This window comes from Phyllostomus discolor, chromosome 8, assembly GCF_004126475.2.
Source record: "Phyllostomus discolor isolate MPI-MPIP mPhyDis1 chromosome 8, mPhyDis1.pri.v3, whole genome shotgun sequence".
Lineage (NCBI taxonomy): Eukaryota > Metazoa > Chordata > Mammalia > Chiroptera > Phyllostomidae > Phyllostomus > Phyllostomus discolor.
This window is the reverse complement of record NC_040910.2, coordinates 73,951,134-73,969,074: the sequence shown is the minus strand read 5'-3', so window position 1 is coordinate 73,969,074 and position 17,941 is coordinate 73,951,134.

The following is a 17,941-nucleotide window of genomic DNA, read 5'->3' as shown; positions in this document are numbered from 1 at the left end:
GTACATAACTTTACAACAGCTGATAAATCCATAGCAGCTTTTCACCAATACATGAAGTCGCCCCTCCTGGTGTTTGGAAATCAAGAAGAGATCACTAAGGCAAGGGTGGGTGATGCTTAAAGTGCTTAGCATGGGACCTGGCCATTATCAGGGCTCTGGGTGCTTGGCGTGGGAAGACAGCAGCTTCCAAACTTGTCCACAAATTGGAATTTCTTGGGGAACTTCCAGAAAAACCACTGATGCCTGCCCAACCCCAGAGAGTGTGATTTCACTGGTCTGGCTTGTGGCTGGGACTTTGGAGCTTTTGAAATGTCCCAGACGATTCTAACATGCAGAGAAGGTGGGAGCCACTGAGTAGGAGGAGAAGGCTGGTTCTGGGTTCCAGGCTGGCACTGAGACTCGAGCCTCGGCCCTTGGCCCTTGGCCCTTGGCTTTTCCCCCTGAAGAACAAGAGAACTGGAAAGATGAGCTTCACTGAAGGCTCCAGAAGTAGAGATGTGCAGTGTGGGGACAGACCCTTGGAGCTCACGGAAGCAAGGCTGGGACTGGGCTGCTGCACAGGGGGATCGGCAGGCAGAAGTCCCAGGACAGCCTGTGCTTCCTCCCCATCACTGCCCTGTCCCTGGATGAACTGGTAGAGGATCAGGGACCTGGCCCCAGGAGTGGGGCGGGGAGGGTCTAGGATTCACTGAGCACCCAGCTCTCCTATCCTCCTGTGGGTGGGCTCACAAGAAAGCCCACCCAAATCAAGGTCCATCGGGGCCAGCCCGGAGTAGCACCCAGGATGTGGGAACAGGATGTGGAGGCTGCTTGTGTACCCTCCCCGACTCTGCCTGCTCAGTAGACCCACTCTGATGTGCATCGGCCCCCTCCCCACCCTGGGGTCCTCAGAACTCTCCCAGACCCCAGACACAGCTGTGCTAATAGCAGAATTCCAAACCATGTGTCGAATAGTGGTACAAGCAGGCAGAGAGTATTCTTGTAAGTCTACACAGCAGAGGGTGGGAACAGCTTTTCTAAGGAGGATACCAGGATTAAGGAAAAGGCTCAGACAAGGCCTCCAGCCACCTGCCAGACCCTAAACTTCATTCAGGTGCTGAATGAAAGACAGTGTGCAGTAATAATAATAATAAACTGATAGGAGGTGAGGGTGAATGAATGTGGAAATGTTTTCTGTATTCCAGGCATCATACTAATCATTTTACATTGTTTTTCAAAATCTGCCCAACAGCTTTAGTATAACAACTGTTAACCCCATTTGCACCTATAGAAATTAAGGCACAGAAAGGTTCAGTACTTTGCTCAAGGTCACACAGCGCTGTCAGAGCTGGGATTCAAACCAGGGTGCTGTGACTCAGGGGTCTATGCACCTAAGCAAGACACCACCCGCCGCTTTGGGTGCAGGGTTGGGGAGACTGGGTTAGCCCCCTGATGCCTTCAGTGGGGCGAATCCCTTAATCTCCTGACCTTTGCTTCCCACTCCTGTCTGCCTCTAGGCAGTCTTGTGAATATTGGCAATAGTGAAAAAAACTGAGCTTTCACACAAGTTGTCCCCACCTGAGACACCCCGAATGGAGGGGTGGGCAGAGATGTAGAGGGGTGCCAGGGCGAGACAGTGGGAGGACAGGAATCAGTGACAGAGCCACGGGGGCGGGACTGGAAAGGACCACGAGGTTTTTCATCTACTTCTTAATGTTCTTCCACGATGTTTCCTCTTTCCAGACTGTCTCAACCTGCACCACCCCTACCCTTACATAACTGTCACCGGTTCTTCAGGATCCACTCCCCTGGTACTGCTGACAAAGGACCTACGTCCTCCATCCCTGGTTATGGGTAGTCGCTTGTCTGTCTGTTGCCTCAACTCACCCCTACCAGCCATGGGTGTCGGTGATCTGAGATCCATCGCCTTCTGCAGCAGGGTCCCACAGGCTCTGTGCCTAGCGGGCAGGGAGGCGCTGTGCTGGGCGGTGCACTGGAGGTGGGTCCGACGCCAGCTCACGGGGAGGGAGGGGAAGGGTGGGGAAGGGTGCGTGTCTGAGGTGGTAAGTAGAGCAGAAGTCAGCAATCTCCACACCCGCCCCACCCCACCCAGAGCCCGAGGGTGCCCAGAGCAGCAGTGATGGCCCTCTTCTTCTGAATTTTAAACATATGTAATTTTATAACTAATACAGGATTGTGCTGCCTTTAAAAAAATGAGACTATTACAGATAAAGTGAAATTTCTGAGTCATGGCTGTTTGTAACTGGAGTGTACAACCAGGCACACTCTGGCTGGTGCAGAAGCCTGTCCCCATTCCCACCACTGTACGAATCTCTCCCCCTCCTCCCCGCCCTGCACTGTGGGCTCACATGATTTCATCATTCTGCTCCCCGTTCCTGGCCGGTTGCCAGCCCTTCCCCAAACCCAAACCCATAAAAAATCAGATGAGAAATGCTCTGTTGTGAGCTTAGAATTCCTCTCTGGGACACTGTGGCTACCGGCTTGGCAGCTGTCAGGGGTTCCGACAGTTCCTTTGTGCCAGGCCCGTGGGTCAGGGGCCAGGGAGCGGAGCCAGTCCCTCCGACTGATTTGACGGGCCTGCCCAATGCTACCTTCCACTGGGAGGAGCGAAAGGGGAAGCTGAAACTCTGCGCTGGGCCAGGGGAAAGAATAATAATGCACACCTCAATGCATTGTTTTGAGGATAAAACGAGAAATTGTATGTCAAAACTGCACAAGGTCACAGGAGGTGGGAGAGAGTAGTGAAAGGTTATTTCAATAGCTGACTTTGCAAAGCGATGTTAGCGAGGCTTTCTTCTTTCAAGGGATCACTGAGCTAAGGAAAATGATGTAATGACAGAGGTATTTCACTTCCCAGACAAAAATTACACGGTGGAATTGTGCCCGCTTCTGTCGGTCGGCCGTGCCTGCAGAAGGATCCTGTGGTCGGAGTGGGCCTGAGTCCCGGGAGACGTGATCACAGAGGCTGCAGTCTCCCCAAGCACATGTTTGGGTGGGAGTTTGTTTTTCAGACCACATGCGATGCACCAAATGACTGGTCTGCAGATGCAGTTCCAGCCCAGGGGGATCTGCGATTGTGTTTGGAGCCTGGCTGGGTGGCAAAGTCAGGGGATGCCCTGCTGGCTCTTGCTTAGTTGGCATGCAAAGGGAGGAACCTTGTCATTAAACGTGGGCAAGCAGCAGCAGCTCCGTGGCTTCTGTCTGCATTTGTGGTCCTGAGTACTTTTCCCTTCCCTTCTCTGCCAGAGCTCTGTTCCCACACATTCCCAGTTCTTTTTCCTGGTGGAAGCCCCACCTCACCTGCTCCCCCATCCCATTCCCACCCAACCAGCGATCACAGCTCTCTTCTTTGTCCCCCAAAGGGACATTTCAGGGACAGTGGTCAGGGGCCTTATGTTTCTCTCTGGTGATTTGTTTAGACCTCAATTGTGATACAGCCACCTTAGTTGCTGCTAAATCTCATGGGACACAGGACACATGACTATGTATATCAAATCTTTTGTCACTTTTTTGAGGGGTAAAAGAGGAAAACTCCAGACCCAAGCATCCTTTTATTATTGGAAGTGGGAGTGAACTTACCATGCATAAGTCGCAGTAATGAGCAGCCTCTCAGACCTCATTTTAGAGAATAATTAGTCTTTTAATTTTGGGCAATGGAAACTTATATTCGTGCCTTGAATTAAAGCATCCTTTCTGTGTCTCCGAGAGTTTCTGTCTACCTTGTTCTTGACATCATGTGGCCTTTCTTTCACTGGTGCGCTGGAGCTTTCTTAAAATGGCTTGCCCGGCTCTGAGATACTATTGCAGCCATCTCTTCCAGAACTGCCATCCATGAGGTCATGTGGGCTGCTTCAAAGTGGCCTTGGTGGGAGTATTTACACCACAGACATTGGCAAACACTACCAATCAGAGTGTTCCTCCCCAGACTCCTGAGAGCTGGTGGTTAAACCTTTAGCCCCTCATCACTGCTGTTCCAGCTCAGTGATGGGGCAGGAGCTCCACGCAGGTGGCCAGGGGTCAGTAGGTCAGGGGAAATCACTGAGAAACAAACAGATGAAGTTAAATAAAACTTTATTATTCCTTAATGTATGTCACAGAAATGTAAATATTTATTCGAAGGAAAGTTTATAGTCATCAGCTTTTTCATTGCCATGTTAACTTATTTCTTCCCCCAAAATCAAAGAAGGAATATTAATATATTTGAGCCAATATATCAGTATTGGTTAGGAAAAAAGATAAGGTGCCATGTCAAGTCAACAGGGTGTTATTTTACAAAGTAGAGGGCATGATCTGGGTTGAATTATTCCCTTATCCATGTTTGCTATTATAAGATATTGTAGGTATGGTATAGCCCACCTTATTTTCCACTTTATTTTATATGTTAATTTATTTAACAACCAAATGGATTGTTATACACCTAGCTCAGGGACCACGATCACAAATAAAATAAAGTCTTTGTTCTTAGAGAGCTCATAGAGCCTTAGGGAAGGGAAGCTGGCCTGGAAAGAAATGAATGTAGTTGAACTTGATAAATACCAAGATATGTTCTCACCATATGAGTGTGTGCTTGTGTGTGTATGTACACTGGGATGAGGGGGTAAGGGGAGTGGGATGCAGACTGGGGGGGTATGTGGAAGTGGAAGAGCACCTAGCACTTGGGTGTGTACACACCTATTGTCTCACAGGTGTGGCAAGCAAAGGGAAGGTGACACTCTGCTTCCATCCTTTAAGAGGAGTGCTTAGCACATTCACATTTAATATAATTACCCATATGGTTGAATTTAGGGCTGCCACATTGTTGTCATTTGTTTTGTATGTCTCCTGTTTTTTGTCCTCCTCACCTCCTTTCTTGCCTTCTTTAGATTGTTTGAACATATTTTAGAATTCTGTTTTAATTTATCCCTGGCTTTTTAGCTATATCTCTTTGTATTCCTTTTAAATTGCTCTAGAGATGACTGTGGTGGGCTGAAAACGGACCCCCTATGATGTCTAAGCTCTAATCCCTGGAACCTGTGAGCATGGTCTTATATGTCAAAGGGGACTTTGTATGTGATTAAATTAGGGATCTTGCGATGGGGAGATTATCCTGGGGCCTGGTGGGCTCTACATGGAATCACAAGTTTCCCTAAAAGAAGGAGGCACAAGGGATTTGACTAGAAGACAGAAGAGGAAAGATACTGTGATGACGAGCAGGGAGATTTGAAGATGCTCTGCTGCTGGCTTTGAAGATGGACAAAGGGGCCATGGTCCAAGGGATGCAGCTCTAGAAGCTGGACAGCCAAGGAAACAGACTCTCCCCCAGAGCCTCCCCAGGGATCTCAGCCCAGCCTGCACCTTGGCTGCTGGATGCTGAAACTGACTTGGGACTCCTGACCTCCAGAGCTGCAAAAGGGTAAGTATGTCATTTAACACACCCACTCTGTAGTAATTTGTTACTGCAGCTATAGAATACTAATCCAATTACAATTTATAGCCTTAATTTTTCTTGGACTAATGCAAGCATCTTTGTTTCTGAAAATGTTGGCTGCTCTCTGAAGTATCTGGCAAGAAGTCTATATTTCCCTATATGTAATTTGACATTTTTCTTGGGCTGCTCTCTAGATTTTCTCTTTCTCTTTGGTTTTCAGTAATTTGATAATGGCTTGCCTAAGTACAGTTTTCTTCACATTTATCCTGCTTGGGCTTTCCTGAGTTTCTTGTATCTTTAAATGTATGCCTTTTGAAAATTTTTGGAAAAATTTCAGTCACTTTTTTACAAATATTTTTCTGCTCTATTTTTTCTATCTCTTTCTACAACCCTGATTAAATGTATGTTAGACATTTTGATATTTCCTCACAGGTCCCTGAGAGTCTGTTCTTTGTTAAAAATTTTTTTTCTCTGTTTTTCAGATTGGATTATTTCTTTTTTTTTATTTTAATATTTATTTATTTATTTATTTTTATCCACACTCAAGGTCATGCTTATTGACTTCAGAGGGGGAGGAAAGGAGGGAGAAAGTGAGGGAGAGAAACATCAATTGGCCACCTCTTGTAGGCACCCTGACCAGGGACTGAAGCTAAAACCCAGGCACATGACCTGACTGGGAATTGAACCTATGACTCTTCAGTTTACAGGACAATGTTCCAATCAACTGAGCCACACCAGCCAGGGCCAGACTGGATCATTTCTATTGATCTAGTTTTAAGTTCACTGACTCTTTCCTCTATCATCATCTATCTGCTGTTAATATTTAATTTCAGATATTGTATTTTTCAGTTTTAGAATTTCTACTTGATTTGTTTTTATAGTTTTATCTGTTGAGATTTCCTATCTGTTCCTTAGGAGCATTTTTCTTTATGTCAATGAGTGTGGTTACTATAACTGTTTTAAAATTTTTTTCCACTAATTACAATATATGGGTCATTTTGGCATAGGGCTCTGTGGATTGTATTTTCTTTTTTAGAATTGGTCCCAAGTATCCATTTCTTGACAAACAATATGGGACTGAATCTAGCACACTGTGACTATTATGCTGTAGAGCCTCTGGGCTCTGTGATGGCCCACTGAAAAGCATCGAGCTGGTGTTTTTTAAGCAGGTGATTAACTGACTGGAAACATTTCATTGCCCGTGCCCAAGCTGGACATTTTAAAGCAGCAACCTAACTTTCCAGGTTTCATTATTTCATATTTCTATTTTAAATAAAATTTGATCTTTCTATAGACTTTAAGTATATTTTAAACCGAACTGTATTGGGAAGGTATAGGGAAGGAAAGGAGGAATGGGTGGGTCCAGTGTAGTAGGATTTGTGTAAGAGGGATGATATTTCTTTTATTGAAGGAAGTCAGTAAAGAGCTTCTAAAATTGAGAAGTTACAAAATGGTTTATTTTATTTCGAAATATGGTGAGAAAGTGATAGAAGTAGTGTCACAAGTGTGTGCCACTGGGGAGTAGGAAGAGGCAGGGTGGACAGAGTAATTCATTTGTTGTTGTTAAAACAATCTCTTTGGTGCTGTTAACACCTTGCTTTAGTTTGTTATTGGGGCTATCTCAGCCCCTAGTGCTGCCGGGGGCTGCGAGAGCAGAGGAGACACCAGGCTGACACAATGGCAACCACTAATGGCCAGATTGGAAATGTCATTAAGAGAGTGGACTCTGTCATCTTTCATTCCGGGGAGACTTCCATGTAGGGATTCTGATGGGGAAAGCAAGCAGGTAATGCTGATCAGACCACACAGGCTTATTTTACCTCGACAGCAGCCTGTTGGTGGGTAGAAACACCAAGTGTTCAGAGTAATCAAGAAATCCTAGGGCAAGTGGCTGGGAGGACACTCACATTTATATACAAGCCAAAGCTCCACCTCTCTGTCTCCTTCCTCCACCCATCCTTCCAGGGTCACCTGGATCATCCCGGTGAAGATGAAAAGGGCTGCACGTATCAATTTCAAATTAGGTTTGTATATTCACCCTTTTGGAATCACCATACGGGAAGCCATTTGAGTGTGCTAAGAAACCTTCCCTCTCTTCTGCTTGCACAATTCCATCCTGTTGCAATTATTTCCTGATTGATTTTTTAAAAATCATGTTCAGGGCACTGTCCCTTTTGGTTGAAATTAAACAAAAACTAGATTACTTACTTACTCACATCTTGTAAATGACAGCTGGGGCATTTCGGATAGCTTCTCTGCTGCCCTTGTTTTTGTTTTTCGTTGTTTTGTTTGTTTTTTGGCTGACATTTTAAACCAGAGACCTAACTTTCCAGGTTTCATTATTTCATATTTCTATTTTAAATAAAATTTGATCTTTCTATAGACTTTAAGTATATTTTAAACCAATTTCCTCACTTATACAAATAAAACATTGTTATGAATATTTTAAATTATCAAAAAGAATGCCTGTTTACTCACTATTCAGCTTAAGAAAGAAAACATTAGAAATAACAGTTGAAGAGTCACCCCAATTCTGTTTCTCGGCCTCCCCATATATTGAATATAACTGCTCTACTAAATTTGGGGTTTATTATTCCTTTGCATAGCTTTTAAACATTTACTGTATACTTGTGGGCCCATAAACAATATATAACATTGTTTTTACACATTGTTAAACCTCTTATAAGTGTAGTTAAATGTACTGTGTGTGTGACGTGTGCATTTTTTCAGCTGACTTACCCCCACACAGCCTTATGTTCTTGAGATTTACCCGCATTCAAACATGTAGCTCTAGTTTACTCAGTTGAGTTGCTGAAAGGGGTCTAATGATGGACTGTGCTTTAGGTTGTCAGTCCATTCACCTGTAAATTAGGATTTATGATTTTCCATTTTATTGTCATTAGAAACAATATCATAATGCAAAGTCTTCAGAAGGACTGACATTAATATGCTCAGAAAGATTTTTAGAAGATACTTTCTGAAACAAGAAGAAAATGCTATAAAAAGACTAAGAACAAAAAAGAAGGCACTCTTAGAGGAAATTAAAAAAACTCAACAGAAATTTTGCAAGGTAGGGGTGAGAAAATTCGCCCCAAATAAAGCAACAACAACAACAACAACAAAAGACAGAAAGGTAATATAGGTGAGAAATTATAAGAAAACTGGACTGTCAGTTTAGGAGATCCAGCATCCAAATAATTGGAGTTCCAGAAAGAGAATAGAGAAAATGGAGAGGAAGAAATAGTCAAAGAAATAATTTAATAAAAAAATATTTCAGAACTAAAGAATATCAGTTTGCTGAGATTTCCACATGCTCGGTCCAAGAAAAAGCAAGATCCTAATACAATGGCAGTTAATGTGAAATTTCAGAAGCCCCTGGGAAGGGGAAGAGAAACTCCTATGAATTCCCAGAGAGGACAAAAAATACAGCAGATGTCCTTGAAAAATCAAGAGCAAGACTGGATTTAGATATTCGGAATAGTGACCCAGCCCTGGCTCGTGTGGCTCAGTTGGCTGGGCATCACCCTGCAGGGCCGAGGGTTGCCAGTCCGACTCCTGGACGGGGCGCATGCCTCAATTGTTAAACAGTGGCACTGAAAGTTAAAAAGCAAGAGAAAAATGACTTCAAATTTATAAGTGAATTTTGTATTCAGCCAAACTGTTAAGGTTGGGTGTAGAATAAAGACATTTTGGATACCTTTCCTGGGTTGAATCTTGTAGTAATTTCTTTAGCACCGTGGTGGATGTTTATCTGTGAGCTGAGATCAAACCTTTCCTTTGTGAGCTGCCCTTGTTTGGCTATGGTGTTAAGGTTGTGTCAACCTCATAAAATAAGAGTGTATTTTCCTATTTTCAGGAGAATTGTATATAAAATTGGGCTTATCTGCTCATTGAACTTTTCCATCTGTTTGAAAATATTCACAAGGTGATGGGAGAATAATTAGAGCAAAGGGGAAAATCTGAATCGCTCAGATTTTCTGGTAAATCACTCAGCTCAAACGAATCTGTGGTTTCAGGTTTGCAGCCACTCAAGGCCATTGTTACTATTTCATGACACAAAACTTTGGACCCAGCATCTGTGTGGAAAAGGGGTCAAAGTTCACCTTTTAATTCAGACATCATTTATATACACAGTGATCAAAAGAAACTTGCCTAACTTAAAAACACACAGTACAGCTTCTTTAGTCCTTTGCTGCTCTAGTCCCTGCCCCTCCCAATGGCTTTTGGCAGGTCTAAATTTTTAGTAAGGGGGGGGATATCAACTATTCTCATGTTGTCTGAAATCTTTTTCCTTTATCTTACACCGTGAGCCTCACCTAAGCTCTTCTAGCATTAAATGTATGCAACCCCTTTAAAAATGTTATCAACATTTATATTGCAATATTTAAAATATTTTTAAAAGTATAAAGAATAATATGAGAAACATTGCTGTGTCCATTCCCAGGTAAATAATAAAACTTTGGTGCAGTTGAAACCCCTCCTCTCATCACAGGCCTCCCCACCAGCTTGAACAGAGACTACAGCTTGGTGTTCACTTACACTGGTATCCTTTATGATTTCACTACTTCTGTCTGCATCCCCAAGCAAAATGTGGTGTTATAGTGCACGTTTTAAATTTTATACACATTATCATACTCTAAGTATTCTTCTGTAACTTGTTTTTTCAACAAATACTATAATCTTTCATTATGTATTTATAAGTTTTATTCATATTGATGTGTATACCTCTAATTCCTTCATTTTTTTGTGATATATAAATATTGGGCTTGAAAATATCCCAATTTATTTATTCATTCTCCTGTTATTAGATGTTTCAATTTTTTTTTTGGTCTTGCAAACATTATTACCATAACTTTCTTTTATAAGTTTCCTGTACGTATGTGCAAAGGAAGTTTTTCTAGTCTTTGAACTTTTTGGCTTATATATTTCCTACATAATTTTGGAAAAATTATGTATTCCTTTCTACATTTTTAAGTTGATATCTAAAATTTTTATCGTAATTTTAAATATTAATTTGAACTATGCAAATCTGTCTTATTAGTCGGCTGAAAATGGCTGCATATCAATGATTCATATGGTTCAAACGAATAGCTGCAAAGAATACCATCATTAAAATTTAAAAATAAAACTCTTACTTCACTTTTTAAGATTTATCCAATAGAATCTAAATAGCATGGTAACTAAATACTTGCTATTACCCACTTTAAAAATATTCAAATAAACTTTTCCTTGATAGACCAAAATTTTATATAGTTATTTTTTCTGTGTATCTTATATTTCCATTTGAAGGAAAACCTCAATAAAACCTCTTTTAACATGTTTTTCATTTGAAGTCTTCTATTGTTCTTTGAATCATATTTTTCTTTGGTAAAAATATGTATATGTGTACATTGAAATAGTCATGTTTTAAAGTTTCTTATGATATAGTAAGACTCTAAGTGTTAAAATTTCCTTCTGCTCTGAGTCATGACAACAATTACTAGTATACATTTGGCCAAAACAACACAAATGTAACTTACATTTTGATAATTAGCATATGTAAAAAGTGAGATTTGGTTGGAAAGGCAGCACAATAAGTTGACGGTTTTGTTTTGTTATCAATTAGCCAAGAACGAATGGTACTTATGTAGTTGGATGAAGCAGGATTCAGCATGGACTCTGTTCCTATTTTCTGCTACAGGTGTGGGCCCTGAGCAACCTTGCTCATGTGAATGAACACACAGGAATAGAAGCTTTTTAAAGAATACAATTTCTATTCTATGAACTTTTCCCAAGTCACATCAAATTAATCAAAAATCATGCAATGATCTGTCATAGAACATTGTGATGTCTCACCAGTTGACAGCTTAATTGGGCTCTCACTCCATTTTGTTGATAGCAAAAATTTGCAAATCACCTGACTCGGAAAAGCATTTGTTGCTGAAACATTTTGGGTTATTTTCTTGCTCATCTTTCATGAAGTACATCAAAAAGTCTATTAGGATTTTCAAATGATAATTACGTATCTTTTTCATGTAGAGGTATCATTTAAAACCCAATATATTCAGAAAGATTTGGAGAAATGAAAATATTGTTAATTTCAATGCATCTTACAAATGTAATACATCCTATAGAATAAAAAATATTTTTTATTATTATGTACTTTATGTTTGTGTCAAAATGTTGGATGTACTAATTTAGCTCATTTGGCTTATGAGAAACATCCTCTATATAATCTAATTGGCAAATTGGTCTTTATTTTAAATTAAATTTATTGAGGTAATATTGGTATATGTACCCCATGTTCATTGCACTGTAACAGAAAGCAGGTGCAGCTGCCTGCCGCTACAAAGCCAATATTTGAGAGGCAGGTGCTGATATAAAGGAAAGTGGTTTATTTTCAGATGCCAGTCACCTGGAGGATGGGGGACTCGTGTCTCAAAGCCCATCTTCTGGGAAGGTGGGGGATTCATGTCTCAAAGCCCATCTCCTCCTCTCAGTGGAGGCAGAGGCTTTTATAAGGAGGACGAGGAGAACAGCACAAAGAGATCAAGGGAGGGGGTTGAAAAGTTCTCTATGTGCCCACTAGCTCAGTCCATTCCGATAAGGCAGGTGACGGCCCAATGTGGGTCATCCTGGTTTGTCATCCTGGCTTCACATCACCCTGGCCCCGTGGTTGAAGGTCAGCAAATATCCTGGAGCTGGGATGCCGGAAGATTGGAGTTTGTATCCTTTGAAGTTAGTTCCTAGAATTCTTATACAAACATGCTGTTCATCTACCAGCTACACATTAGGCAGAGTCAGCGCTTACAGAAACAATGTCAAAAGAATCATGGGGGGAGGTTACAATTTCCCACTGTTAAAAATCCTCACTCCATTATTGTTTCACTTCTGTGGAAGTTAGATGGTTTTAGCCAACACTTTTGGAAAACTAGAAAAATTCAGGATACAGTCTAATTCATAGGTGTAAAACAAAATTGTACAGACAATTGAATTAGAGCTTAATTTCCATCACTGTGTATAATAGATTCTATTGCAACACAACTTTTCTCCCCCTAACATTACCCTCATTTTATCAATGAGCCAAATCAAGACCCATTCATTTACTGCATTAAATCCAATTTTAATGGGTTGATTATTTTCATAAACACTACAGTAATAACTGATCATTTGGTTCTCTTAAATCTGCTTTGCTGGATGTTACAAGTAATTTTCAGATTGAACTTTAATTAGCCCTGCAGGGCCAGGAAGTGAAGCCACATAGCTTCCATAGGATTTGCCTGCAATACCTATAGGTTTGGGTAAACAACTCAAGTTCTCGAGTTTCCAAAGGTATCTTGAGGTTCTTCCTTGCTATCTCCCAGGAAAACAACCTTCTCTTTTCACCTGGAAAGACTGCCATGAACCATGTGAAAAAGCAAGGTACCAGGCCATTTCTCTAAGGGGCTCTTATTGGCTCCAAAGTCAATCTTTATTTCTTAAAGATTTTTGCTGACATCCAGGTCTAAGCATTTCTCTTTCAGACATGATCTTGGTTAATAGAAGCACAATTGGAAATTGGAAGAAATCAGACTTTTATTGGATTCATGCAAACAAACATATTGCCATGAAAATAATAATACTTACTCATTAAGATTTTTTAAATTCTGGAGAGATCAAGCAAGGAGAAAAATATAAATGCTCCAATATTGTCAAAATTTACCAAATTGCTCTGAGAAAACAAACAAGTTTTTAAAAATCAGCGGTATTTTGAACAAAGTCACAAGAATAATAATTATCTTCAGTTCATTCAGTCCCATAACCAATTCTTATTTATCCTAATTATTTGCCAGTATTTCTAGAAGCCCAGTCATTCCCCAGAGCCCCATGGATCCCAATCTATTTCAAAAGTACGATCTGAAAATTTATTCTCTGAAACTCATGTTTTAGACTAAGTCAGAATATGTAACATTTTTTGCATATGATCAGAGTATAACAATGACTGTCTCTAAATGACAAAAAATACTTCAAATGACTAAATGATTATAAGTCATATTACAATGCACTTGACAAAGGAATTTGATTTTTTCAACATTTTAAAAATAACAATCAGACTTACAAATAAAAGTATATTGGACCAAGAAATCAATTAATTTGTTCCCCATTGTCAATTGTACCTGGGGTTTCTGTTGGAAAATAACAATTGATTTTGGGTTTGGAAAAACCAAAGAGAGCTTTTAGCTTTTTCATTTGTCATTCACTCTGTTTTACTATCGATGTGCTTTTAATTTATTTCTTTTTTTAATAAAGAAGTTTCCAGTAGTTTTTTAAAAAAATATTTTATTTATTTATTTATTTTAGAGACAGGAAGGGAGGGAGAAAGAGAGAGAGAGAGAAACATCAATATGCGGTTGCTGGGGGCTGTGGCCTGCAACCCAGGCATGTGCCCTGACTGGGAATCAAACCCGTGATGCTTTGGTTTGCAGCCCGCACTCAACCCACCAAGCCATACCAGCCAGGGCTCTTATTTCTTTTTATCCCATTTCTATTTTTCCTTTTTAAGAATTTCTCCTTCAAAGTCCTTTCCTCACAGTAATATGTATATCTCCTTCCTTTATCCTTTCTCACCTTTTTTCACTTCCTCAGTTCCTTCTCTTTTTGTTTCTTCCCTCTACACAGTCCTTCTGGAACTTGCACAGACCCCATTTGACTTACACAGACCCTCTTAGTTTGCCCTTGTAACTCACCCAGAAATAAGCAGCTTTAGAACAACCTGCTTTCAATTAAATTTTCTTCAAAATGTATTGCCATACCCTTGGCTGATGTGGCTCAGTGGGTTGAGTGCTAGCCTGCAAACTGAGAGATCACTGGTTCAATTCCCAGTCAGGGCACATGCCTGGGTTGCGAGCCAGGTCTCAATTAGGGTGTGCACAAGAGGCAGCTGATCTACCACACATCAATGTTTCCCTCCCTCTCTCCCTCTGCCTTCTTTTCTCTCTAAAAATAAATTAATTAAATCTTTATATGTGTATATATATATATATACGTGGCCATAATTTGACATATTTTTAGGCCAAAACCATATATTATTCCCAACTTAATTAGGCTTTTCAATTTTTAGTGACAACTAAAAGTAATTGACATTCTTTTACGTTGACAAATTTATGAATCCATATTATACCTTTCTGAAACAGTCTCCCCCACTCCCATTGGTAAATATATTCACACTTTTAAGAGACATAATAGAGATAACATGAACTTTTTCTTAAACCCAGGCAAAAACAAACATATTTTATGTTAATAACTTGAAAAGACATAATTTTAACTTAAATCATCTATTTGGATTTTTGGTGATTACTGAATTCTTTTTTTTAAAATTTTATTTATTGGTTTTTAGAGAGAGAAGAAAGAAGGGAGAGAGAGAGGAAGAGAAACATGATGTGTGAGGGAGTGATCGATAGCCTCTCTCCGACACTGCACTTACAGAAACAATGTCAAAAGAATGATGGGGTGGGCTACAATTTCCCACCATTACAATTTTCCACTGTTACAGCATCATTGTTCACAATAGCCAAGACATGGAAACCACCTATGTGTCCTTCGATGGATGACAGGATAAAGATGTGGTATAGATTTTTACAATGGAATACTACTCAGCCATAAAAAGATAAAGTACCACCATTTGCGACAACATGGATGAATTTTGAGAATATCCTGCAAACTGAAATGAGTCAGTTGTATAATTTCACTCCTATGTGGGATATAAAACAAAAAGCAACAAACAAGCGAAGTCAGTCTTTATCGTCAAATTAATCATGCAAATCAGATTTAATTTTGTTTAAAAATCGGTCTGCTTTCAATTTTCCAGTTTGAATAGCTATGTTAACTTGCAATTCCTATAACAACCCAGATGCCAGAGCTCATATAACTCACATAGGTTGGTTCTGTGTCTGCATACATGACTTTTAAAAGATATTAGTTATAATTCCCTGGACTTAGGTTTATCATTTGTGGTAATGTTAGATAGGACAAGTGTTTCATTCAAGGTCTGGGAAGTTCTAGATGTTACTTCTTGCTAAATGTTAAAATGTAGCATAATATTTTGTACATGCAGCTGTAAACAGGATGAGCCGACAGGAATTCAGCTGGAAGAAAGCAGAACTGCAAAGAAGAAATCAACATGAAATTGACCAAATAGTGTATATAAGCAATAGCTAAGCCTCCATTTGGGGAGACAGAACTTGGATGTGAGTCCCCTGCATCCCTTACTTGCTGCGAGTACATAAAACTACCTTGTGACAACCATGTTCCTTTCTTTGAGTAGAGCACCACAAGTGGCAAACCCCTTGGGTTTGGTAACAATAGGTCATATTGTTTATGTACAGTTATTAATTCCTTCCCCACCTTTGCAATACTTCCTGTAGACAGAGAACATTTCCCCACCCCATTGACTTTGGGCTTGGCCATGGGACTTGGCTTTGGCAGTAGAAAGTGAGAGATGTGAAGTAGGCTGTGTCTGAGTAGAAGCTTTAGAGGTGCTGCGAGGTCTTACCAGCCCTCTTGTTCCGGCCCAATGCAGGAGAACAGCCGTGACTGTGGGTGTTGACTTCCCCAGTCTGGGTCTTGGAATGAGAGAGCACATGAAGCAGACTCACAATCCTGAACAAGGAGAGTCCGGAGCTGCCACAGCGTACCCACAGCCAGGAGCAGAGTTGCAAAACCATAGACTCCCCGTGGACTTGCAGCTGGGAGTAAATATTTGTTGTAGCAAGCCTAACCTGGTGAAAGGCTGACCAGTACTCTCTTTGAATAGCAACACCCAATACTCTGAGCAAATCAGGCCTTGACTCTTTAGCAGCCAAAGCTTGTTTACAAATAAAATAGTGTTCCGAAGTTGAAGTGTGGAAACAAGTGATGCCAGCCTCGTGACCAGTTGTTGGAGCAGACCATTCCATGGAAATATTTATGTATCCTGCCCAAATACACACAAAGTCTAGGAAATCCATTCTCAGCTGCATTCCTATGCATGCCAAAATTTCATCAGTCATACCATTTTCTTTGCTATAATATCAGCCATAAAATATGAACTGGGAGGGACTGGACTCATCAGTCCAAAGCATATTTTTATTTATGTCCATTTTAAAATGATTTTTAAACTCTAGCCTAGTCTGGCTTATAAGGAGTTGCAAAAATAGTGCAGGGAATTCCCATATACCAGCTCCCCAGATAGCTCCAAAACAGCATTCTACACAACCACAGAGCATTATTAAAAGCTGGAAGTTTTGACATAGGTTCAATACTACCAAATCATCTACAGGCTTTATTTGGATTTAATGATGTTTACACACACAATTTGTGTGTGTGTGTGTGTGTGTGTGTGTGTGTATAACTCTATGAAATGTTATCACATGTATATATTAGTGTATCCAGTACCACAATCAGGGTATAGGGCTGCTCACCCACCTTTTATAGTCACATCCTCTCCCAACTCCAAACCCTGGCAACCACTGGTCTGTTCGGCCCCTCTCTGATTTTTTCACTTGCAAAATGTTATGAAAATGGAATAATACCAGAAGTACTGGTGACCTTGTGAGATTGGGTCTTTTTCCCACTCAACACAATGCCCTTGAGATCCAACCAAGTATGTTCTTTTCACCGCTGAGTAGTATTCCACTGTTTGTTTACCTACTCACCTGTTGAAGGACACGTGGATTTTCTCTAGCACGGGGCTATTGTAAATAAAATTGCTGTGAACATTCACATAAGGTTTTAGCGAACATAAGTTTTCATTTGTCTAGGATGAATGCCCAGGAGTATGGTGATGGGTTTATATGGTAAATGTTTTTGGCTTTATAGGAAACTGTCAAACTGATTGTCAGAGGGCCTATACTATTTTCAATTCCCGCCAGCCATGTAGGAGAGATCCAATAGCAATTCATCCGTACTTGGTCAGTATTTTTTATTTTGACTATTCTAGTAGGTGAGTGTTCATACTGCCATTTATGATAAAAGTTGTTGAACAGTGTCCCCCCCCCCTTCATTCGCTCTATGGAGTGCCATGGTGTTTGCTGTGAAATAGATTTCATTGAAAAAATGTACTTGGCATTCTATATCTATTCAGCATCAACAATGTATCAGATATGAATATTTTCAAGAGTAATCTATGAGTTCTTAGTCCTTGCACTATGTTGGATAAGTTTTCCAAAGCTGACTTTGATGACCCTGTGAAAATGTTAAGCTTACTTAACATTTTATTAATATTCTCAGCTTTTTCCATAAAAAATATTAAAGCGTGTGAGCCATCCTGAAAAAGAAGAACAAAGCTGGAGTCATCACGTTCCCTGCTTTCAAATGTGTTACAAATCTACAGTAACCCAAAACAGTTTGGTATTGGCATAGAAACAGACACACAGATCAATGGAACGGACCAGAGCCCAGAAATAAACCCATGCATACATGGTCAGTTAATAATACATGACAAGAGAGGCGAGAATATGCAGTGTGGGAAGGGCAGCCTCTGCAGTGAGTTGGGCTGGGGAAACTGGACCGCCACATGTGAAGAATGAAACCAGGCCA